Source organism: Cervus elaphus, chromosome X (assembly GCF_910594005.1).
Source record: "Cervus elaphus chromosome X, mCerEla1.1, whole genome shotgun sequence".
Lineage (NCBI taxonomy): Eukaryota > Metazoa > Chordata > Mammalia > Artiodactyla > Cervidae > Cervus > Cervus elaphus.
In genome coordinates this window covers 157,887,716-157,913,638 of record NC_057848.1, presented here as the reverse complement: position 1 = coordinate 157,913,638, position 25,923 = coordinate 157,887,716, and the positions used below count along the sequence as shown (strand labels likewise).

General features: G+C 42.9%; 1 pseudogene; it reads left to right on the top strand.

Annotated features, from left to right (window-relative positions):
- The first annotated feature begins 3,979 nt into the window (after positions 1–3,979).
- On the top strand, positions 3,980–4,860 carry LOC122690809 (annotated as a pseudogene).
- Positions 4,861–25,923: the final 21,063 nt, after the last annotated feature.

Sequence of the window (25,923 nt, the reverse complement as noted above, 5' to 3'; positions counted from 1 at the left end):
ATATGAGCTAGCAGTCCCATTTTTGGGCATATATCTGGAGAAAACCCTAAATTGAAAATATTCATGCACCCCAATGTTCACAGCAGCAGTATTTATTAATATAACTGCTAATACATGGAAGCAAACTAAATGTTCATCAGCAGATGAATGGATAAAGAATATGTGGCACATATATATAATGGAAAATTACTCAGTCATAAAAGATTGAAACAATACCATTTGAAACATGGATGGACCTAGAGACTATCATACAAAGTGAAGTAAGTCAGACAAAGGAAAATACCATAAGATATCTCTTATGTAAATATGTGGAATCCAAAACATGATATAAATGAACTTATTTACGAGACAGAAAAAGACTCACATAAAACAAACTTATGGTTACAAAAGGGAAAGAGGGTGGTTGAGGGATAAATTAGGAGTTTGGCATTAGTAGATACAAACTACTAAATATAAAATAAATAAACAAGGCCCTACAAGTACTGTACTGTACTGTACACAGGGAACTATATTTGATATCCTATAATAAACCATATGGAAAATAATATGAAAAAGGATATATATATATGTTTATATATATATAACATGTGTATATATATGTGTAAATATATATAACTGAGTCACTTTGCTGTACACCAGAAACTAACACATTGTAAATCAACTATACTTGAGTTAAAAAATAGACAAAAATTACTGTTGAATTATGTATGTGCCAAACAATTGTAAAAGATTGAAAATCATTTAAAAATTGGAAGGATTACACTCTGAGCTTATTTCACAGATGTCTTACACTCTTGCTCCCCTTTCAAAACTGGAAATCACAGACTGCATTTTAGGTACAGCTCATGAGAGAAGGAAAGCCTGTAACTCCCATCAGCAGATTTATATTCAAAGAAAATGGCTTGGCTATACATCAAAAGCTTAGTGAATGAACGTATATTTACATGTTTTAAGTTAAATAAAATATCTACAGTTTGTATATACCATTTTTTCAATGATTCCTTGTTTTAACTATCATTCTTTTCTTTCCAATTAAGCAACCAAATTCTGGTTCACATGGATAGGTACAAAGCCTCCATTATAAACATGGGAAATTGCTTCTGGAACTGGCACTTTTGTTTATAAGTAGGATGAAAGAAAGATAGAGAGAAGGAGGGGCTCAATCATCTGGTTCTAGAAAGTTCTGAGACTGGAAGGCAATTTATCTGCAATCTTATTACTCACTATCAATAAGATGGAGCCACAGCTGCCCTATTGTAAACACACTTGAAGCGTCATATTGTCTTTTGGTGTCTTCTTTCCCTCTCCAGGCCATCCTTGCCATTTATTTTAACTTGATTTCACTTGCATGCAGTGCTTGTGTGAGTGCTCACTCAGTCATGTCTGACTCTTTGTGACCCCATGGACTATAGCCTGCCAGGCTCCTCTGTCCATGGGACTTCCCAGGCAGGAATACTGGAGGGGTTGCCATTTCCTTTTCCAGGGGATCTTCCCAACTCAGGGATCAAACCTGCATCTCCTGCATTGGCAGGTGGATTCTTTGCCACTGAGCTACCAGGGAAGCCCATGCAATGCTTAGGAAGAGCTATAGCTTTCTGCCTACCGAAAGCTCATGCTCCCCTTTCCATGGTGTTGTTGCTAGGGCATGGCTACCCAGACAGGGGATACATTCTCCATCCCCATTTCCATCCATATGTGGCCCTGTAACCAGTTCCCATCAACGAAATAAGACTGGAGGTGAGAGGCAGCACTTCCGGGCTGGGATTTTAACGAAGTAGATGTACCTTATTCGTGGTCTTTCTCCTCCTGCTGACTGTTTGCACAAGGTGAGAGGCAGCACTTCTGGGCTGGGATTTTAAAGAAGTAAATGTACCTTATTCATGGTCTTTCTCCTCCTGCTGACTGTTTGCACAAGACTGAGGCTCTGGGGGATGGCAGAACTACAAGGTGGAACAAGCCTGGGTCACTCACTTGCCATGGGAAAGTCACTTAGTCACTGACCAGGAACACCCACAAGGCACCATTAAGTTTGGAGGGTTGTTTGTTATAATAGCTAGGGTTATGTCACTTTAATCAACACAGAGATGCTTACCTGAGACTGGCCCTTCTTCATTATTCTGCCCCTCCCTTTCCTCCCACAATAGCCTCTTGTCTAATTGGGATTATTATATATTTTTTTTGGTATGAGTTGTGGATTTCTACACAATTGTATGCAAAATGCTGTCTGTAGCTGTATTTTTCTGGGAAGAGGGTCCACACTTTTGTGGGCATTTCATATGGGCCTGGGAGTCCCTCAAACTATTATGAAGAGCTGCTCTAAGAGATTCACCTTCAATGTCATATTCCTAATTGAACCCATGACCTTAATTCACCCTATGATTTAGAGACCTGAGTATCTATGGGTAATTCATGGATACAGATTGAAGTGAAAGCAAAAGTAAAGAGCACACGCTAGATGGTGAATGCAAATATACAAGTACATCATGAAGTGAACAGAATCAAATCGGTGGACCGAGGAAGCTGAATGAAAGCCCCTTCTGAGATTTATTAAGTAACTGCCTTTCTCCTGTTGCATAAGTACAGTCCCAAAGCATATCCTGATGACCTAAAAGAGCTACCATCTTCCTTCCCAACAGCCTAATTTATGGCATAGGAATAAGGAGATCCTGTTTTGTTATAAATATAAATACACACACACACACACACACATATACTGAGAAGCAGCTCTTCTCTAGCTCAACTTATATTTCCTAAGAAGTTTGTTATGTCCAACGGAACCATGTTAATGCCAGGGCAATTAAAAATCTGGGAGGGGGGTGGCTATAGGATTCTGCAAAGGGCTGGAAATCTGAGACAATGGATCATGCCTGTCCCAAGCACTGAAAATTACTGGGTGGAACTAAGGGTCTCCAGAGAGTTTATTATTCATATGAAGTTGTCTAGTCTTCTCTTCAGAGGCTGGGAATGGCCTGAATTCTAAACCAGGGTTGATGTAGACCTTTCCCATTTGCTTAGTGTCTTTTTTTTTTTTCCATACATTTAACTATTTTAATTTTTTTTTAATTTTTTTATTAGTTGGAGGCTAATTACTTCACAACATTTCAGTGGGTTTTGTCATACATTGATATGAATCAGCCATAGATTTACACTTATTCCCCATCCCGATCCCCCCTCCCACCTCCCTCTCCACCCGATTCCTCTGGGTCTTCCCAGTGTACCAGGCCCGAGCACTTGTCTCATGCATCCCACCTGGGCTGGTGATCTGTTTCACCATAGATAGTATACATGCTATTCTTTTGAAACATCCCACCCTCACCTTCTCCCACAGAGTTCAAAAGTCTGTTCTGTATTTCTGTGTCTTTTAATAGAGCTTAGTGTCTTTTAATAGAGCAAACATGGATATGTCATATTCACCTTGAAGGCATGTGGAGGAGTGTGGAGCCACCACACAGTGTCCCCTTTCCCCAAGAGCAAGCATGCATGTAGGAGGTAGGAATATTCATCCGAGGTAATGGAGAGTTAAACTTTCAGGATCCCCCCTCCTCCACCCTGTGTTTTTCACTAAGGTCTACTGATACCTCCTCTTGTTGTGCAGTTTGTAGATAAGGAGTCTGTTCTTTGAACATTCTGGACCTTATTTTGAATCACCTGGGAGTCTGGTCGAAAATGTAGATTCCTAGGTCCTACTTCAGACCTCCTGAATCAGCATCTCAGGAGTGCAGCCCAAGAACCGCCTTTTATACATATGCCGCAGGTGACTCTGTCTCACTGGTTTGCCCGGCCCTGGCCCAAGGTCTCTGAGGAGTGGCAGCTCTGGCATGGCACTCTGTTCTACAGGGACTGCGGTGCTAGGAGACAAATCTGGCTACACTAGCTAGCAATCATCTGGCTGCTCCACGGTATCTGTGTGTTTGTTCAAAGTGGCATTGGAGGCTGCAGATCTATGGTGAGCTGCAGACATGGGTCTCTGTTCTGCAGGATGGGGTTTGTCAAGGTTGTAAAGAATAAGACCTACTTCAAAAGGTACCAAATGAAACTTAGAAGAAGACGAGAGAGTAAAACTGACTACTATGCCAGGAAACGCTTGGTAATCCAGGAAAAAAATAAGTATAATACATCCTAATACAAGATGAGTTCGTGTCACCAACAATCATTGTCAGATTGCTTATGCCCATGTATAAGGAGATATGACAGTCTGTGCAGCTAATGCCCATGAACTCCCAAAGTATGGCAAGAAGGCTGACCTGATAAATTATGCTGCAGCACATTGTACTGGTCCACCGATGGTCCAAAGGCTTCTCGATCAGTTTGGCATGGACAAGATCTATGAAGGCCATGTGGAGATGTCCAGCAATGAATACAACATGGAAAGCATTGATGGTCAATCTGGTACCTTCACCTCATATTTGGATGCAGGATCTTGCCAGATCTAACACTAGAAATAAAATTTGGGGGATCTTGAAGGGTGCTGTGGATGGAGGTTTGTTTATCAGTCATAGTACCTAATGGTTCTCTGGTTATGATTCAGAAAGCAAGGAATTCAATTCAGGAGTACTCCAGAATCACATCCTGGCTCAAACCATTGTAGATGCCATGCATTACCTAACTGAAGGAGATGAAGATGCTTATAAGAAACAATTTTCTTAATACATAAAGAATAACGTAACTCCAGACATGATGGAGGAGAGGTATGAGAAAGCTCATGCTGCTATATGAGAGAATCCAGTCTATGATAAGAAGCTTAAGAAAGAGGTTAAAAAGAAGAGGAACCACCCCAAAATGCCGCTTGCCCAGAACAGAGATTGAGTAGCTCGGAAGCCAGGCTTCCTTAGCACTCAGGAATGGGCTGCTGAGAGCTGATAAAGCAAACCACACTTTTCTATGAAGATTTTTTGGATTAAGACAGCAATAAATTTACTGACCAAGCAGCCTCCAAAAAAGTGGCTTTGGAGGAAGGAAATGGCGGGGATACTAAAGCCTACACCCCAGCCATGCCATGTAATAGTATTACCCCACCATCCACCCAGCTACAAGCTAGAAGAAATGCCAAAGTTCAAGTGATAACGTGATTTGCACTTTGAATGAGACACAAAGAAAAAGTTTTTTAAAACCCAGCCTCCCGACATGTGCACCTCAATACCCCAAATGAAAAGAGCAGTGCATTTCCATTGAACCTCAGTGTTTATCATGTTGCCTTTCCTCCCTCAACTCAGGACTGAAGACTCTCCTGAGGGTGGACCTGGCTGCCCTCCCTGTGATTATAGGCACCCATAACAGAACTTATTGACATCCCCACATATCTCCCCCTCCCTCTGCACTCCCGAGGCTGCTTGTTGCAAACATCTGTAACTGCCCAGGACATCACACTGAGCTGGTGCCCAGGGCAAGACGGAAGTGCTGCAGAGTCAGTGCCCCTGAGAGCGGGCCTCAAATGATGACAAACTGTTGGTGGAGAAATACCCCAGCTTCCTCATCCCACCAGCAGGATAACTCTGCAACATGATCGATATTCTCCTCCAGACGCCCGTGGGATTGATCTCCAGGAGCCCATGACGGGCCTTGCTTATTATCACACGCAGCGATGGCTCCTTCCCTTCTCTTCTAACTACTCCACTTGCCCACCAGTGTTTCCTGGGACTGCCTTCCAAATAACCAACTTGCATTTGAATTTTTGTCCCTAGATCCGCTTCTGGGGGCACCCATCAGGACGTAAAAGACACAAAGGTGAGCTAACAGCTCTGAATGGACTCTGGAATTGTAAGAGACAAGCATGGAGGCCAGCAAACACCTGTAACTGTAGTATTTTGGTGTGATGGTTAAAATCATCTGACCGAGTTCTGCTCCCGTATTGCTGACCTCTGTACAAAATCTGTGAATGCTGAGTAATCTCGATAGCCTGTTTTCTTTGCTCCTCCTAAATTATGTGCTTTTTGCTACCTAGAGTGACAGAAGCAGAACAACACCAGTCTCGTTTTGCTCTGTGGCAGACTGAACCCTCTGTGTTCTGCGTCAGGAGGTCAAGATCCAAGCACAATCTGGGATCTCGTGAGGTCGCTGATGCATACCATGGGGAACCTTGGGGGACAGGACATTCTGCATTTGTGCATTCCTTTAACAAATGTGGGCTTCCCTGGTGGCTCAGATGGTAAAGCGTCTGCCTGCAATGTGGGAGACCTGGGTTCAATCCCTGGGTTGGGAAGATCCCCTGGAGAAGGAAATGGCAACCCATTCCAGTACTCTTGCCTGGAAATTTCCATGGACTGAGGAGCCTGGTAGGCTACAGTCCAAGGGGTCGCAAAGAGTCGGCCACAACTGAGCAACCTCACTTTTAACAAATGTATGTGGAGAACTTACTGCTAGTCAGAGTCTGGGGGATCCAGAAGGGATGTGCATTAAGTCTGCTCAGGCTGTTGCTACATGCAGCTCTACCAGCCCCTTCCCTTGGGGGTCTGGCCACATGGAAGCTCCCTTCCCACCTGGCCTAGATGAAGCTAGAGCCTGCTGAATGCTCTCCCTGCAATTATTTCAGGCCTCTCTGCTTCACCCTCCACCCTGGGAGCAGTGTTATCCTTCTAAATACAAAACTGTATGTCACTCCCCTGCTCAACAGTCATCAGTAGCTCCCCTTTGCCTGTGAAATAAAGGACAGACTTCTGACTGTATGTGCAGCTAAGGGCTCTCCAGTCTGGCTCTACACCATCCTTTCCCACCTTTATCCCTTCCAGCAAGTGGTTTATATTCCCCCGAACACTCCACAATCTTTTAGACCACTATCCTCTCGCCGTTCATTAGGTCTGAATCTCACTTATCCTTTTAGCCAATCCCTAGTCACTGTTGAGCACCCACTTAGAATGTCACCTCTCCTATGAAGACTTGCTCACCCCCTCCTCTATTTTCAACAGCACCAACAGCCATGTCTTCTATGTCCCTTGCTGTTGTTACCCACGTGGCAAATTCAGTATTGAGTACCCTATGCTATCACTGTTTCTGGGTCTGTGCGGAAAGCAGGGGTGTTGCCATTTTTGTTCATCTTTGTACCCTACTGGTGGGCTTCAGACAATACCTAGCACACTGTACATTCGTAAGAAATGCTTGCGAACACCTGCCCAGACCTCAGAGAGCCAAAAGGAGATTTAACCCTTTCTCTCCAGTAATTGGTACCATTCCTGGTGTAACATCCATTCTGCACACCTGGATGGGACTGTTCACTTGGGTTGTCCTCTCAGCTTCTTCTGTTTTGGGCCCCTACCACTTCTCTCCCTTGCTTTATAGCTGAGCTCTGGAGGTTGCCCCAGGATCTGAGGTCACCAGCGTGCTCCGAGGTGCCAGTTGCCAAAGCTGAGCAGGTGGACTTTTATTGCCCCAGGGCTGCATTGTGAGGCTCCACAGGCATGAGGAGGCAGGAAAGTGATGGCATGGCAGCCCCCATAGACACCCACAGGGAGCCCTCAATTCTGAGGGGTGACAAGGAGACTCAAGAGGGGAAGGAATCAGATGGAGGTGCATTATACCTGCAGAAGCTGAAACATCATTCACAGGTGGAGGGGAATGTCTCCGAAGAGACAGCCAAGCACTTATGTGTCCGTATCTAGGGAGGAGAGGTGAGTATGCAGCAACCTCACAGGTACTCAAGTGAGACCAGCAGCCGCTTACTCCTCCCAGAGGTCAATGGCAGCGCTGGCCTGGACAACCTTCACCCATCCTCAAACTAGAAAATGATTAACTAAACCTCTTCACTCAGCTGAGAGTCCGCTTCTTTAAGGTACAGGCCAGAATGTTGCCTTCTTGAGAGATCTGGCTTTTATGAGTGCTTCCCACAAACTGAACCAGGTAAGAGGCCGTGTGCTTTCTGTGCATCGACTCAACGAATTCCCATAATGAACCCTGGTTGGTAAATTTCTTAAGCATCCTCCATTTTGCAGAGGAGAAATCAGAGGCTCAGTGAAGTAACTTGGCCAAATTCACACCATCACTAAGGAGTGGAACTGGGATCCTTATCAGTTCTGTCGGGCCCCATGATCCATGTTTGAAACTTCTAGACAATGCCACCCTGAGTACAGTGCCTTCCCTGACATCCATGAAGAAGAGACTGTATAGAAACAAGGTAGGGGCCCTGGCCCCTGGCACTTGGCCACTAACTAGCTGTGTTTCCCTGGATATGGCACCTGATTTTCTGGATCTCAACAATTTCCTCATTAGACAAGACTGTGACTGCAAATCTCCTTTAGATTTAGCATTTTATGAGTCTATGGTGGAACTGTATTTTCTTTGATGCATGGTTATCAAGGGTGGGTATCTGGGGTCTATGAAAAGATTGACTGATGGAATATGGAATTGAGTTTAAGTAGTTGGCATATTCCTGAATCATGGTATGAGAAGGGCTTTTGTTGTCATTTTTAGGTTGTTGCATTGATAAACCTTTTTTACTGTTAGAAATTATGCTTTATTACAATGCTCTAATATATAAAACATTGTGGGTTTTGGCACTGAGAAAATCAAAGAAATCAATGAATCAGAATCAAGTATCCAGAACAGGGATGTGAGCACTTGATTTATGAAAAATGATTCATGACAGAACAATGGGAAAAGGATGATCTTTGCAAAGAATGGTGTTGGATTAATGGGGTAGACATATGTGAACCATACTGTGTCTTGGCCACTGATACACCAAATACAATTACCAGTGCCAAATGGATCAACTGGATTATAGATCTAAAACTGAAAAGTAAAGTCAGTGTTGATAAACCTTGAAGGGCCAGAGTTTTAGTCCCTTTGACACATTCCAGTTCTCAAGTATTCAGTTCCTTGAGTGGGTCTTCCCATCTCAGGTTGTCAACTTCCTGAGGACAGTAACTCTCTTTAAAATCTGTGCATAAGTGCCAGTGAATATCACAAATGGGCAAGTGATGAACACCTCTGGTGATGATGACCATGGTGGTTTAATTGAATAACTGTGTTTTCATGTTTATTTGGGACTTCAACAATCACTACAAAGTATTCTGGTTACTACCACTGCTGTATATCAAATTATCCCAAACCTTAGCGACATAAAGCAACACTCTTATTATGCCCACGGATGGGTTCTGTGAGTCAGTAATTCAAACAGGGCACAGTGGGGATGCCTTGCCTCTGCTTCATGTTGTTTGGGGCCTAAGTTAGGAAGACTCAGTGGTTAGAGGTGACTGATTGGCTGGGGGCTAGAAGCACCTGGAGGATCTTCACCCACATCTGGCAGTTGGTCCTGGCTGTTGGCTGGTGTATCTGTTTATCAGAACATATACACATGGCCTCTCTGTGTACCTGTTTGGGCTTCCTCACACCATGGTGGGGTCACAATGGTAGGACTTCTTTTATAGCAGTGTGAGTACTCCAGAAAGCAAGGCAGAAACTGTATCACCTTTTATAACTTAACCTTATGTGTTACTTCTACTTCATTTCATTGGTTATAAGTGAATCATTAGAACCAGATAAGATTCAAGGAGAGTGGATATGGCCACCCACCTGTAGATGGGAGGAGTGTCAAAACAGGTACCACATTTTTACTTTTTATAGGGTAGGAACTGTGTCATAGTTATCTCTGAATCCCTATCATCTAACTTGGGACATGGCACAGAGTAGATGCCCCATGAGTGATTGGTAGATAAAGCAATGGATAAATGAAAGGAAGGAAAATTCATCCCACTGGAGAGGGTCACTCTGAGGAATATAGACATTTAGTCATTTTTACCTATTTTTGTTTGCATTGCGTTTGGTTTTGTGTTTCAATAATAAAGGAAATCCGGAGAAGGCAATGGCACCCCACTCCAGTACTCTTGCCTGGAAAATCCCAAGGATTTATATATATTAGTAGTTGTAATGACATTCATCTGTTCTTCATCCTCTCAAAACAGAAAACAAGAGTAAAAAAAGAGTTTCTCCTGGTAGCCTGCAGTCCATGGGGTTGCTACCAGTCGGACACGACTGAGCAACTTCACTTTCACTGTTCACTGTCATGCATTGGAGGAGGAAATGTCAACCCACTCCAGTATTCTTGCCTGGGGAATCCCAGGGACGGGGGAGCTGGTGGGCTGCCGTCTATGGGGTCACACAGAGTCGGACACGACTGAGGCGACTTAGCAGCAGCAATAAAGGAAATCAGAGTTTGTAAAAGACCTGCAGAGTGGAAAATAAGGTCAACGGTATTATGATACTTGTGCTCTTAAGGAGCATTCTATGGTCATTTATTCTTCTTCAGCCCGATACAGTCTCCTATGTTTCAATTTGTTGCATGGTTTCCAATAGACCATTTTAGAAATCAAGTTCTACCAGAACAGATTGAACATTTCATGGTGAGGTCTGAGCTGACTTCCTCAGTCTGCCTGCCCAGCTCCTCTTTCTCGGTATTCTCCTAGATGACTTCTAGTCTTTCTATCTCTTTTCCCTCCCCTCATCACTCCCCATCCTGCTATCTTTCCTTTCCCCTCCCCTGTTCTTGCTTACTCCATACTCCGCCTCCAATGTTACCTCCTCTAGCTTGGGCGTGGGATGTCTTCAGATTTATTAGAAGAGTCAAGAAGCCACCCCTCCTCCCCTGGAGACTGTCCAGATTTGGATTAGAGCCACTGGTCCCTGGAAGTCTCTTCCTCACTGCTTTGGTATATGGTGTTTCATCACTTTCATGGGCACAAACTTATGATGTCATGTGAAAGGCTTAAAGCTCCTGTGGTTGCAAACTAGCACAAAAAGCCCAATTTTACCAAGACACAACAGAAAAGGATTCTTCAAGAAGAAAAACTATGACAATGGGAAGCTGCCATTCCCAAATCCACATTTGGAAAATTCTAGTCACATAAACATATGCCAGCAGAGACCTCAGAGAGCATCTTGCCCAACTCCTCCTGTAACAAATAGGGAGCTGGGGGCCAAAGAGGAAGAGCTATAACAACCAGCATTTACTGGGTGCTGACTGCCCCAGGCACTTCATTACTTTATTCCAGTTGTGCAACCACCAGACGAACTGGAATCATTAACCCCATCCCCAAGATGAAGAGACAGAAGCTCAGAGAGGGTCAGTAACTACTGCAAGATCACACAGCTAGAAAATGGCTGAGTAGAGATTTGAATCCAGTGTCTAGGATGAGTCCCCAAACTGTGCTCTTAACCATTAGACTAAACTGTGTTTCTAAGTGACCTTTTATCCTCCCTTCCCCACCCAGGGTCACATATATTAAGAGTTAATAGACAAATTTCACAAAGGTAAGTTGAGCAGCGCCTGGAATTCAACAAGTGATGCTGAAGTTCAAGTCAAAGTCAGACTTCGTTAAAGTAAATTCTAATTCAGACTAGAGAGCCTAGGAGACTTTGGGGATGGTCCTTTGTAGAAACCACTATGAGCTTAGAATGAGTAAGGACTATAACAATGTGGTTCAGTGGTTTCAAGACTCAGACCTGAAGTCAGCATCCCAAGGTTCAACACAATTTCTGCTTCTTCCTAACTTAATCTCACTGTGCATCAGTTTTCTCATCAATACAATGGGAGATAGTGATAGTTATCTGCCTTAGTAGATGTAAAAGGCAAATAAGACTAATAAGCATAAAGATCCTAGAACAGTGTTTGACACATAGTGAGCTCTTAAAAAGAATTTGCTCTGTTATTACTCAATGTTGTCTCCAGGGCCTAACATAGGTTTCAGCACATGGAAGGTGTTCAATAAATGTTTGTTGAATAAATGAAGAGAAATATATTAGTAGTTGTAATGGCATTCATCTGTTCTTCATCCTCTCAAAACAGAAAACAAGAATAAAAAAAGAGTTTCTCCTTGATTTTACCTTATAGTTTTTCCATATGTGGAAGCTTGATTTTTCTGTGATTGAAACCACTGTTCCTTGGCAAAGCCTGGAGGAGCCTGAGGACCAGCTGTCTTCCACTTTAATTCTTTTCTGAGGCCCATTTTACCCAGGAAGAGACATCTTAAAAATGTGGAAGACCACAGCTTCAGGACGCTCAGTTACAACTGTCAAAAACTCAACCCAATCTGATAGAAGCCAAGAACTAAATTTCTTGACTCAACTATAAACTACAAGGATGACTTCAGGCATGGCTAGATCTAGGGATTCAAATGATGTCATTGGAACTCGGTCTTGTTTGATCTCTAGCTCTGCCTTCTTCAGTGATGGTTCTATTCTCTGGCAAGTTCTCCCCTGTGATGGCAGGATGGTCGTCAGCAATTTCAGATTTATATCCCCACTCCAAAACCAGGGGAAACAAAGTACTTACTTTTATCACTCCAGGCAAAGTCCCAGTTTCAGCTCTGAGTGGACCAACTTGGGTCCTGTGTTCATTCCTGAATCAGCACTGTGCCTCCAGGAATGAAACACTTTGATTTTCCAGGCTTCATACATGTGTCCCCCACCTTGATCTCAGTAGAGCCAGCCCCAGACAAACTCTCTGGACTAAGACTGAGATGCTATCCCAGTGGAAGAGAAAGGAGATGGGCAGGCACAAATAACAATCTTCTACCATAACTAGGCAGAAGAAGGGGTGCTGAGCCAGTCTATAGCACCTTCCTTAAAAGGGTGGTAGTAAATATGCAACCCCCATCTTACCTAAAGCTTATTCTTCTATCAAACCCCACAAACCTCCTTCTAGCTCTAAGGCAGTGATTTTCAAAACTTTTAACTTCTTCCTTCAGCAAAAAATAAAACTTATATTGAAAAGTAGTACATATATGAACTGAAATGTTTCAACAAATTTACTTTTTATTAACTTCAGTGCACTCTGATAGTTACTATTCTATTATAATCCACTCCATTCTAATTTAGTCCATTATACTCCTTCCTTTCCATTCCATTCCAATTCATTTTGTTATTTTTATTAGTCAGGGCAATGCTTAGGCGCTAAAGCCCTAGATCTCAGTTGCTTAACAAAATTAACGTTTCTCTCATGCTCATGTCCTAGCCCAGTGCAGATCAGGCAGCTCTACTTCGTGGCCTCCTTCCTACTCCAGGGATCCAGGCTTTTTCCATATTACGATGCCACCATCTTCAACACAGGATTGTGGTAGATAGGAGTGAGAGGAGGAGAACAGAACAGGGAGACACACACACAGACTCTTCAGGGGATTTCATGGCTTATCTGACTTTTGCCTGCACTCGATGGCCAGAAACTAATAACCAGGCTCCACCCTAACTGTAAGGGCCACTGTGAAACATAGTCTGAGCATCCAAGGAAGAAGAAGTGGGATCCATGCGCACCCGGGCAGTCTATGCCACACTAGTTATGTCTAGTATATGTCTTTTTGTAGTTTGCTAAGGAAGAGGGAATGCTGGTTCTGACCCACTCCATGGGAGTCAGGACTCTTGCAATGGTTGCCAGTGCCTTCACTGGAAAAACCTGGCCCCAGAGGCCTGCCTTGACTTTTTCTCCCTGTAGACTAACTTTTCTTTGCTTCTGCCTTTCTCCTCTCATTTCATGGCATTTGACTGTGTTGTCCCTGACGAGGAGACCCTGACCACCTTCCCGACCACCTTCCTCTCCACCCCCACCACCCATTCTGTCCCTGACTTTGCCTGAGAACCTTCTGCCTCACATCCCAGACTCCCTGAAGGAGTGGGAGCCACGGCTCCTGTCTCCTGCCTTAGGCTGTCCTCCAGCTCTCTCAACCTGTCTACCTTCTCACCCTGGGCAGCCCTGGGGCCTGTGGGGAGCAGGCTTTGCTTCCATTTCCTGTCCTGAGATAGAAAACGAGACACAGGTTCTGCGGGGCAGCTAATGGTCCCTGGAACTGTGGGGCTCTGCCTAGGTCAGGACTGAAGTAATTGAGCCAGCCAGGCATGTAATAAGATAGCTCTCCCTGCTCCCTGCTTCCCCTGCCAACCCTCCCGCCCCCACGACTGCGGTGAGTGGCCATGGAATCTGATTCTAACAGCATCTTTATCTCCACAATAGGCCTCAGGGTTCATTATCTAAAAAGCATTGGCTGTTAGCAAAGTAGCAATTCTATTATCATAGAGGAGAGCTGTCCCTTTAAAACCAAGCAGCAGAGTGGAGGCCAGGCTCTTGCGTTCCCCAATTAAAAGACTTTCTGGTTCTGGAAGAATTGCTGGCTTACTGTTATTCAAGTTGAAAACAGTTTTAGTCAGTGTTTAAATGGTGCTTACCATGTGCTCGTTGGCTCACATGGTAAAGAATTTGCCTATAATGTAGGAGATCCCCAGCTTGGGAAGATCCCCTGGAGTAGGAAATGGCAACCCACTCCAGTATTCTTGCCTAGACAATTCCATGGACAGAGGAGCCTAGCAGGCTACAGTCCATGGAGTTGCAAAGAGTTGGACACGATTGAGTGACTGACTAACAACACCATGCGCTAGACATGGTTCCAGGTGCCTTACAATATTAACTCAGTTAAGCCTCTCAGAAATTCTACAGATGAGAAAACTGAGGCTCAGAGAGGGCAAGGATCTGCCCAAGGTCACACAGCTAAAAAAGAGTAGGGGCCGGATTCAACTTAGGCAGCCTGGCTCCAGAGACTGCCTTCTCAACTACTAGGTTATACTCTTCTCCTGAGAATAATTTTTATTTGTATATAATATTTATATGCTGCTTACAGTTCCTGAAAGGCTTTCACATACTTTTCTGATCCTCACAAGAACCCTGTGATCTAGACAGCCCGATGATAAGGGGGCTCCTAGATTATCATGAAGAAAATTGATATGCTTTAGAGCCAGCTTGAAGCAGCTTTCAAAAGCCAACTGTTAAATTTTCAGGAATTTTGGAAGCCATTGTAAATGATGGTCATTTTTTTAAAAGTGAAATTGTAGAAATATATAATTAAATAAATTATATTCAAACAAAGGCAAGAAATACTCAAAATTCATAATTCCTTAACCCATTTACGCCATTTTACTCTTCTCTTGGCACTTGAGGTTACCTGTATCTCTGTTGCATGTTTCGGGGGGTGGGAGGGAAGCATGTACAATAGGATGCCACCCTGCAACTCTTCCCAACTCCGTATCTAGTGACATCACACTGGTAGCTTGAAGTCAGACATAGCTGACTCGTATTTATAGTCAGGTAGTATTTATACTGGGAAAATCAGCAGGTTTCTAGAAAGGAGTCCTCTCTGCCCTTCTTCCCTGAAGGCAGCTGGTTATTAAATATTTCCTGCTGCTACTGCTGCTGCTAAGTCACTTCAGTCATGTCCGACTCTGTGCGACCCCATAGACAGCAGCCCACCAGGCTCTGCCGTCCCTGGGATTCTCCAGGCAGGAACACTGGAGTGGGTTGCCATTTCCTTCTCCAATGTAAGAAAGTGAATAGTGCATCCCTATTCCCATGAGTCTGACCATCTCTGCTCCATGCATGTCTCAGGTGTCTGCTGCCTGTGACTTATCTTCCTGTCCTTCTCACTACTTGACTAACATGGTCTCCTTCCCCCCAAATTCCTTATCAAAACCCCAGCCCAGTCTCCAGCGTCTCTGTCCTTTCTCTCTTGGACTCCCACTTGCCGAAAGGACCGTCCCCAGAAGCCCACAGCTGCCTGCACTTGGCCTGAGTCCGCTGACATCCAGCCCCCTGCCTGGCTCTCATTCCTGCCAGGGCCAAGTTTTGCCTTCATTGCAACTTCCAAGCACAAAGACCCACCCACCCTCCTGTTTGCCCTCTCAGGCGCTGGAGTCAGTGAGGCTGACTGTTCTCTCCCACAGTCAGCCTGAGCCTGGTGGGCAAGGGGATGCTTAGCTTCTCTGTGTGTGTTCCCAGGAGCCCACTGCAGATCAAAGAACCGTCCTTCCCTAGTCTTAATGCAGAACACCCCTAACCATGCCAAACGCTATTTGGCAGCCTGGGCCTGACTTATGGGCATTCAGGGGAGCAGGGATGTTAGTGAACCAACTGATTCCTAATAAGCATAGAATATGCTTATTCATCTTCATTCTCTATGAAATGCATTTCATTTTTTAAAATTAAGGATTCCTTTTCATTTACTAGCTCCTTTGCAGCCCCATGGATTTGTAACAATTCCAGAACATTACCATAATATATGAATATATGTAGGGCCCATTACATGCCAGGCACTGTCATAACTGCTTGAATAATATGAAGATGTAGGTATGATTATCACCTTCATTTGAAAGGTGAGAAAAATGAGACACAGAGAGGTTAAAGAACTGGCTCAAGGTCACACAGCCTATAAAGGCAAATCCAGGTCTTGAACCCAGGCAGTCTGGCTTGAAAGTATATGCTTTTAATGGCTATGCTGAAGCGATCTTAAATCGACCTGGTGGTTTTCCCTCTAGGCTTTGACAGTATTCTGTTTATATTAGGGTTAAGAACTTACCGCATTCAATTGCTATTATCTGTCTACAAGTTTGTCTGTATCTGCCCTGGTTCTTCACCTTAAACCCCTTGAGGAAAGGAATCTTGCCTTACTTTTATTTTTGTCCAGGATCCAAGGCAGAGTATATGTTAAGTGCTCACCAAATGTTAGTTAAAATGAATGGCCCTCCTTGTTTTCGAGGAAACTCATAACTCTCAACTGAGACCCAGAGATCTGATAAAGAGGATGACAGAGGCCAGACAAGAACCCGGGTGGCCTGGCCCCGAGTCTGGCACTTGTTCTGCCCTGCCTCCATGTTCTTGTTAGCTTGGGGGACTGGAGGTAAGGTTATGGGGACGTAGAGCAGGCTGGCATTGCTCACCCATCATATTGGAACACTGGTCCATGGCTTCTCTCAGACAGAGTGTGCGTGTTCCAAACCCCGCGCCCCCCAGGACAGAGACAAAAGATAAATGGCCATTGCTGTGCTGATCACTCCTTGCTGGTGCAGGTGGACACAGTTTGGGCTGGAGGCCAGTCTCCAGCTTCATCTGATAAGATGTATAAATGCTCAGAGCACCGAAGATTTAAGAACAAAATCCGGAATCTCCTCATTTATTTTGTGTGCATCAGGACTATTCCAGCCCAGATCCTATCAAGGAAAAGGCAGAGAGATCCCACTCCCACTACTAATACACACACACACACACACACACACACACACACACATTTTGTCAGAGTCTCCTAACACAGGCAGAGATTACCTCAATTTCAACCACCTTTTTTTGAAGCTTTTGGTTTCAGCTAGCTGTTTTTATCCTTATCCCTAGGTAGAGAGAAGAAAAGAAAAAAAAAAAAACTTCTGTTTAAGCTAATTGCCAATAGCCAAAAAAAGAAACATGGGGCGGTTCTGTGTTATTTTACAAAGCATAAACAAATGACAAGTAAAAAAAGATAACACCAGGGATTTAAAAAATCCAGTTAACCTCAGCGATATCACAAGGTCCGCGTAATTCATAGGAACTATACAATGAAATGTTGATAGCGTCACTAAGGTCCTGGCAAAGCTTGAAGCACCTTTGACAGATCAAAGAAAAAATAAAACATTATTCCATTTAGGTGCAGTGTTATGGATAACTTGGCATTATAGTTCTTTGGAAATGATTAACTCCATGTGGTATTGATGGTAACAATCCATTTTCTGGCATAATGAATTAGGCATTCCTCCATTGTTCTGTGGGGCTTGTAGCTTGGCTCCATTCTGTGTGTATATATCAATGGCAATTTTTTTATATCTTTCAGTTTCACACACACACAAAATAAAAACACACCCCATAGGCTGCCAGAGGAGAGAACACAAGCTCAAAGCTGATTTATTTGTATCACCCTGAGTAACCTATTTCCTACCTGAGACATGAAACCACATCAAGGGAGGAACTGTTTTTTACTTCTATGAACCAGGGGGGAAATTTCTACTCTTCAAGCTGGGAACTCTGAAACCTTGGCTGAAAAGTGTCCTTTTTTATCTAACACTTTCTCCTTCTGAAAAGCCCTTGTTTTTAAGGACTAATTCTTCCAAGCAAAACTCACCCATCAGGTATCTCACTCATGATTAGTTAATCTGTGAAAATGAGAAACAACCTCTAAGTGGCTGATATACTTTAGCAGCAAGAGATAATCACAGCCCCTAATTTCTGAAACTCATGATTGTCTTGTGACTCTGGGATTTTTAAACTGCAGGAACACCAATAGAAACGAGGTAAAAAGATAGAAGAGTCAGCTAGTGTGATATCTTGATTAAATTCCGTTGTAGTGTCCCTGTGTTGGGTTTGTTTTGTTTGTTTGTTTTTTAATGAGGAACTGCCTCTGAGAGTGCTAATCTGTCTTTAACATCATGGCATTTCCTTATAGTATGCTGAACCATCTCCGTGGCATTTAAAAGTGAAATATTTGCTTCAGAAATAAAAAAGATAGGCAATAAAATGTAGCTGTAAACAAGCCTTCATGGCTTTATTTTTCATAGATAAATACACAATAAGTTCAAACTAGAATTGAATTCCTAAAGCAATACTCCACTAATCTGTATTCGGGGGTCTCAAGCGTATTATCTGTAATTTACAACCAATTTAAATGGCATTAACAGTCTTCCCCTTCTGGGAATTTAAATTTGCATCCTACCATTGAATTAAACAATGATTGCATATTTTCTATAGGGGACGGACTGCTCTTTGATGCTTGTTTTGAATAATGAAGCATCTATTCATGCAGAGGGTGCAATGTGCTCCTTTGTCCTCAATGTAATTGAAGCAAAATGTGAGTTTAAAAGATTTTTCTCCTTAGCCAAAGGTTTGTTGATTGGTGTCTATTTTCATCTATTCAGAATTAAGAAAACAGTCATCTCTCACTGTCTTGGAAAATCATTTACCCAAAAAGGCCTTGAATGAACGGAGGTCAAATTTTGTCTAATTGGATCTTTTCAAAGATGGAACAAGATGTCAGAGTATATTGCAAACTAACCTTTGGGGGAATTATACTGTGGAATAATTTACAATTCTTCTCTAGGACCAAGAGAATTAGATGTGGAGGATAAGGGAAAAGGAAGCCTGTTTCTGAAGTAAAGAACTTAAATAACCTTGCTCTCCCATGCTAAACAATACCAAGGTGGGAAGGGAGATAGGTTGCAAGTCATAGAATCTGAAGCCTTAGGAATTCAGGGATGGCAAATTCATGTGGGTGCTGTCTGTTTCCCATGGCAGATGCCAATAATCAATGACACCCCTCTCTGCCATTGAGGGAAGATGGAGCCTCATCATTAAGTGCTCAGGGCAGCCATTTTCAGTTAATCTACCTATCTCATTTAATAGATGGTTCTATAAAGACAGCATGTCCCTCCAAAGGTCTCAGATCAGAACTAAGAACTTGCCACCGTTGGTGGCTCAACAGTACCCTTTCCACCTAACACCACCAGCATGCTCCCTGAGCCTGTAAGTGCTCAGTAACTACTTACTTTAACTGAATGAATGAATACGAGATATATACACTATGAAAACTTCACCATTATGGGAAAGAAATTCCTTCTTTGGAATAAATAATCCTCTGACCCAGCTGACCATAATTAGACAAGGTCCAAATAATATTTATTATCTGTTTACCAAAGCTTTTATTCAGCAATAGAGAGTATCATATATATCAATAATATCAACAAGAACTAAGCACTTAAGAGAAGAAATTGTTTTCAAAGACCTTAAAGCTCTTTGGAAATAACATGCATTGCAAATCATCATTCAACAAAGAGGTAACTGAAGGACTCACTCTGCTGAATTTGAAATAAAATCATATTGAAAAACTGAATAATTCAGACTTTTCAAAAATTGAGATGGAATTTTCTGTTTATTATTCTGTGTTAGTATTCTAGAGTACTTCCCTTAAAGAAGTAAAAAACTAAGTGTTCCTGACACTTGTCTAGAGAATATCAAAGTTCTGCGATATTAAATGTCAGCCCTTTTGCTTTACAATCTTTACAACTTCAGGATTTGAAATGATGAAAATTATAAAAATTCAACTGTCCCACATTCTTACCATAAGTATAGCCCAGTGGTTCAGGCAGGGATACTTTTGCTCCCAAAGGGACATTTGGCAATGTCTAGAGACATTTTTGCCTGTCACAACTGACATCTATGAGTGGAGGCCAGGGCTGCTGCTGAACACCCTACAATATACAGGACAGCCTCCAACAACAGAGAGTTATCCAGTCCAAAATGTCAATAGTGCTGAGGCGGAGAAACCCTGGTCCATCCCCTCCACCTAGGACTGTTCAGATCCACTCATCCCTGCACTGAACTTAGAATGTATTGATCTGTAGTGAGGAGAACATTTAACTGTAATTATCAGAATATTTTATTTCTCTTTTTTCTTAAAATGGCCAAGTTCCTTACGCTGATGGAAAGGTAGGTATTGATTGATGTTCCTCTTGTTTGCCTTCTCCTGGAGCCAATCTATGGGTTAGTTCAGCTAGCTCAATTCTGGGATTTTCAAGAGCACAGAAAAGGATTTCAGGAGCTCCCCCAGGGTCCTAGATACGCTCTGCTAACGTACCGAACATTGATCTAATAAAGGCAGGCAGGGGCAGGAACTACCCACTACTGGGCAAAGCCCAGGATGGCATCCATTTGAAGGTTTCTGACCAAGTTGCATAGAGGACTTTTGTTGTTGTTCTTCCTCTCCTAATTCTAGTTCTGCTGCTAACTGACTTTGTGATCTGGGAGATTGGGTGCACACTGCTGATATTCTCTGCTTCTCAACAATTCTATTTTTTTTTTTTTTTACCCATACTGTTCTACTGGAAGATAAAGGGGGAGAGTAAAAGCTAAGACATTTCAAGTGCTATTCAGTGGGGGTAACACTTCTAACTCTGTGGGGTAGAGATTGTGTCCTGTTTACCCTGCAGCTCCATGGTTCCATGCTTGACACAAAATATGTGCTTAATAATAAGTATTGGCGTGCCTGCTAAGCCACTTCAGTCGTGTCCGACTCTGTGTGACCCTATGGACTGTAGCCTGCCAGGCTCCTTTGTCCATGGTATTCTCCAGGCAAGAATATTGGAGCGGGTTGTCATGCCCTCCTCCAGGGGATCTTCCCGACCTAGGGATCAAACCCGTGTCTGTTATGTCACCTGCGTTGGTAGGCGGGTTCTTTACCACTAGCACCACCTGGGAAGCCCGAAAGTATTAGTAATACTCTGGAAACTATTTGGCAGAATCTACTGTAACTGAATCTAGTAACTATACTGCAAGTTGTGTACCCTAAATAAATGGGTGCATACGTCCTGCAAAGGACAAGCACAAGATGGTTTATAGCAGCATTATCAATAATAGCTCCCCCACCAAAAAAAGAACTCAAGTGTTCAATGATAGGAGAATGGATAGTGTTCATACATTGGAATGATACAGTTCAAGAAAAAACAGTCAACTATTCTAAAAAGAAATTATACAAATGAACTTATTTACAAAACAGAAACAAATTCTCAAAGTTAGAGAATGAACTTATGGTTACTGGGGAAAGGGGAGGATGGAGGAAGGGATAGTTAGGGAATTTGGGGTGGACATGTACACACTGCTATATTTAAAATGGTAATCAATAAGGACCTACTGTATAGCACATGGAACTCTGCTCAATGTCATGTGGCAGCCTGGATGGGAGGGGAGTTTGGGGGAGAATGGATACATGTATATGTATGGCTGAGTTCCTTGGCTGTTCACTTGAAACTATCATAACATTGTTAATTGGCTATACCTCAATACAAAATAAACAGTTTTTTTTAATGACAAAAAAAAATTCAACTATTACACATACAAGTCTCAGCAGAGGGCCTGGTAGCAGGGGATACTTAGTAATGATAGTGACAATGGTAGTTACTGAGCATTCACCATGTGCCAGGGACTTTTGGGGGTTTACACAGACTAATTCATTTCACCATCAGAACAACTCTACGAGGCAGCTTCTATTTCTATTACTATTTTACGGAAGAGAATGGTGAGGCACAGAGAGGTTAAGTAAAATTTGGCTGAACTAACCTGAAATACAGATCCTTTCTGACATTTATTTTTTTTAGAAAAGTACCATATATAAAGCAAAATTGGGGAAATAAAAAGCAATGGCCTGCTTTATATTTAGTATGGACATATGTTTTCTCCCCTGCGTTTTAGTGCACTTTTTTCTTTTTCCTAGACCTTTCTGTCTGGTATCTCTTGGTCAGTATTATTTTTCAAAGTCCAAAGCCCATGCAGATGATGTTCTTGTGATTAAAGGCTATCATTTGAAGTGCTCAGTCAGTGGCAACCTGAGGAGGCATTTTGCCTTCGATCTGCCTCACCTGCCCAGCGACAGGGCTGCCTCTGGACCCGTGGAAGGCAGGAAGGCAGGAAGTCAATGGAAACCTGAGGGTGAAGGTTTTTTTTTTTCCTTTTTGGCCCCACTATGCGCCATGTGGAATCTTAGTTTCCTGACCAGGGATCGATCCCACACGCCCTGTAGGGAAGCCCAGAGCCCTAACCACTGGAATGCCAGGGAAGTCCCCCTGAGAGTGAAGTTCAGAGGCAGGTCCAGGGAGCTCAGGGCTCTCAGGTTCCCGTCAGGTCTGGCGGAGAGTGAAGGCCACGACCGTCCAGGAGCGGAGTAGCAAAGGGGCATTGGAAAGGGCCACTTCTCTCATTAGGCAGTTTCAAGATTTCCACAGTTAATGTGGCATCCATGCATTACAGTGGGCTCATGAAAATCTCGTTCAGGCTATTGTAGGCTTCGTTGTGCCCCCAAGAGTTTATCGGTTTGGTGTGGTGGTGCTGAGAAAATTGGAGTGAGGGAGAGTTACCCGAGTAATGAACACTGAGGTTGTGTCTCAACTGTTCACATTAAACACTTCTGCACATTATTTTGGACCCCCCAAGTCTCCCCCAGTGGCTCAGTTAGCAAAGAATCTGCCTGCAATGCAGGAGACCCGGGGTTGGATCCCTGGCTAGGGAAGATCCCCTGGAGTAGGAAATGGCACCCGACTCGAGTATTCTTACCTGGAAAATTCTGTGGACAGAGGAGCCTGACAGGCTACAGTCCGTGGGAATCTCCAAGAGTTGGACATGACTGAGCGACTGACTTTCACTTTCAATTTTCAAGTCTTCTCCATTAGGAAAGGAAATAAATACAGGCCATAAGGGAAGACTCACTCTTTCACTGCCACCCTCCTCCCATCGAGTTGGAAAAAGTTGCCATTGCTAATGACAAATTCATCTGTGGTGTGTGTGTACATGTGAGAGAGAGAGAGAACACGCATGGAGGGTTGCAATCACATCCTAGGCAGAAGCTGGAAGTTTATTTATGATTTGCTCAAGGTTTATTCCCCACCCCCATCCCTGCACCCCCCAAGGCAGGGTTTGGAGAGGGCAGAGATGGGACTATTAAATCCCCTCATCTGCAGCTCATCTCAGCTCTCTCGGCAGCTGGTGCCTCCCCTCTACAGAGCTGGTACTCAGGGAGGTCATTATTTGAGGAGCCGGGAGTTCTGCGCAGTGATGGATAGTGTGAGACCTGCTTTCTTGGGGGCTATTCTGGACAATGGTTGACTGTAACTCAAAAATTCAGTAGGTTCAATGCTTTCAACTGGATTTAACTAGCTGTCTTTCATGGGATCCAAAATAATAAATTGCCCCCCCCCAAATTTTTAAAGAATCAATTTGAGAACAGAAGGCAGTGAGTTAGTCTTGGAATTCTCGAGACATTGAGTAAAAATTTCCTTTCTTAAAGAAAGTTTCTAGGGCTTTTTTAATTAAAAAATATCTCACATAAGTACAACTATTTATTAATAGACTTAAAATTATATGAGTAATGGAGGATCACTGTAAAACTGATAAATTAGAGAAGTAAAAAGAGGAAATTACAGCACTCAAAGAACAAAAATTTGACATATAAACTTCATTTCCCCAAATGTATATGTGTATATTTCTATAATTCTTTTTTTATGGAATATGAACATGCTTAGTATTAGTGATTTGTAACCTGCTTTTTGTTCAATAAATAATATCACTTGAACATCTTTTCAAGTTAGTAAATAAGCTTCTGCACTATTATTTAATATAATAGTGTTCCATTGTGTGATGTACTAGAATTAATTTAACCAATCCCTTTTTATGGACATGTTCTTGAAACTGATTATTTCTTGTTTTCCGCCATCATAAATAAAACTGTGATGGGAATTTCCTGGCCCTCCAGTGGTTAGGCCTCGGAGCTTTTGTTGGGGAAGGCCTGATTTCAAGACCTGGACAGGGAACTAAGATCCTGCAAGCCACGTGGCATGACCAAAAAACAAAAGCAAAACAGACCTGAAGATTTTTAATTAACTTCCTTCCATTATTAAAACATGATCTCACTCATATCTAATAAATAAAAAATAAAACTGTGAAGAACAATCCTGTACACAAATCTTTGTTTATATTCATGCATATTCTCTTAGAATAACTTGCTAGAATTGTCACTGATAGGGCAAAGGACATTTTTAAGGCTTTTGATGTGTATTACCAAATTGCCTCCAGAAAGGCGGCACAGGCCCAATCATTCACCACCAGTGTATGAGAGTGCCTACTCCCAAGCACAGTGGGGGTTTGTTTAAACAACATTTTGAAAGCCTGTGATTAACTTCCTTTCTATTGCTTTTCACTTCATCCTATCATGTCCTTGGCGTCTCTCTGGTCTTTGCCCACTGCTCTGGTACTCTCAGAAAGCTAAGAAAGAGGGTAGAACCCTAAGCAGAATCCATTAAAGGAACTGGTTTTGGCAAACTCTCAAGGAATTTCAGCTTCATGCTGGAACAAGACAACACAAAGAGCTACCCATTCATTCTGTGCAGGAGGATATTTACATTACGTTTTATAACAGTCATAAATGAAAATGGCATTAATCTGCCAAGTTGTTGTTTTTAAAAGAGAAAAAGGGAGGAGGTGGTTGACCTACCAGAGAAAGCCCTATGTCTGCCAGAGCTTTGCTGTGAGTATGATTTTAAATAGCAGGGCAAAGGTGATGAAACCAGCTCAACATCTCTGTCTCCATGGCAACAGCATCCTTGCTCTAAGGCTCTGACACAGCGGCAGGGACCAAAATACACTCCTTGTGCACAATTACACTGCAAGTTAGGAGTTTCTTTTTATTCCTTGTAAAGGCACGATTTAAAAATATTAGCAAGGACAGAGAAAGAGCAAATCATCCACAGCTAGAGGAGAGTCTTTAAAATGACTAAGCGAAGAAAATGAATATCCAAAGGGCTTGATAAAGTCTGCAGCCCACACTTACTATGCACAGAAGAGATTGAAAATCTTTCTCATATGAGAATAGAAAAACTATCTATGCATGCATATAAGTGCGTGCATTAACTTTTTAAAATGTCCTTTCCTTAAATTTTTAATACAGGTCAGTCTTGCTTTCAGCATATCCACTTAGCTCAGGTTATGATTAAATCAATTAAAGCAACCACTGAATTTACATAGCTGGAAGCTCCTCATATGCTAAACTGAACAAAACTTCAAAGAAACCGCATTAGCCCTGATTTATGGAGGGCATAAGTGGCTCCCTTTAAGGTCAGTAAAAACCTATTGGTCACTAATGATCTTTGAATCCTGCCGAAGTCTACCTCACTGTTTATTTTTTTCTAGTTAATTAGTTAATTTTTTGCTGTGCTGGATCTTCATTGCTGTGCACCAGCTTTCTCTAGTTGCTTGGTGAGCGGGGCCACTCTCTAGTTGTGGTGCGTGGGCTTCTCATGGTTGCGGCTTCTCTTGCTGTGGAGGACAGGCTCTGGGGTGTGCAGGCATCAGTAGTTGTGGTGCACAGGCTTCAGCAGTTGCAGCTTGTGGACTCAGTAGTTGTAATGTGCAGGCTTAGTTGCCTCGAGGCATGTCAGATCTCAGTTCCTGGGCCAGGGATCAAACCTGTGCCCCTACATTGGCAGGTGGATTCTTATCCACTGGACCACCAGGGAAGTCCCTCTATTTCATTTTAAAGAAACTTGAAACTTAAAAAGTACAGGATGGTGATTATAAACTGTTGGGTTCTTTCTGAGCTGGCACCTCTGCTGGCAAGTGAGTCATAT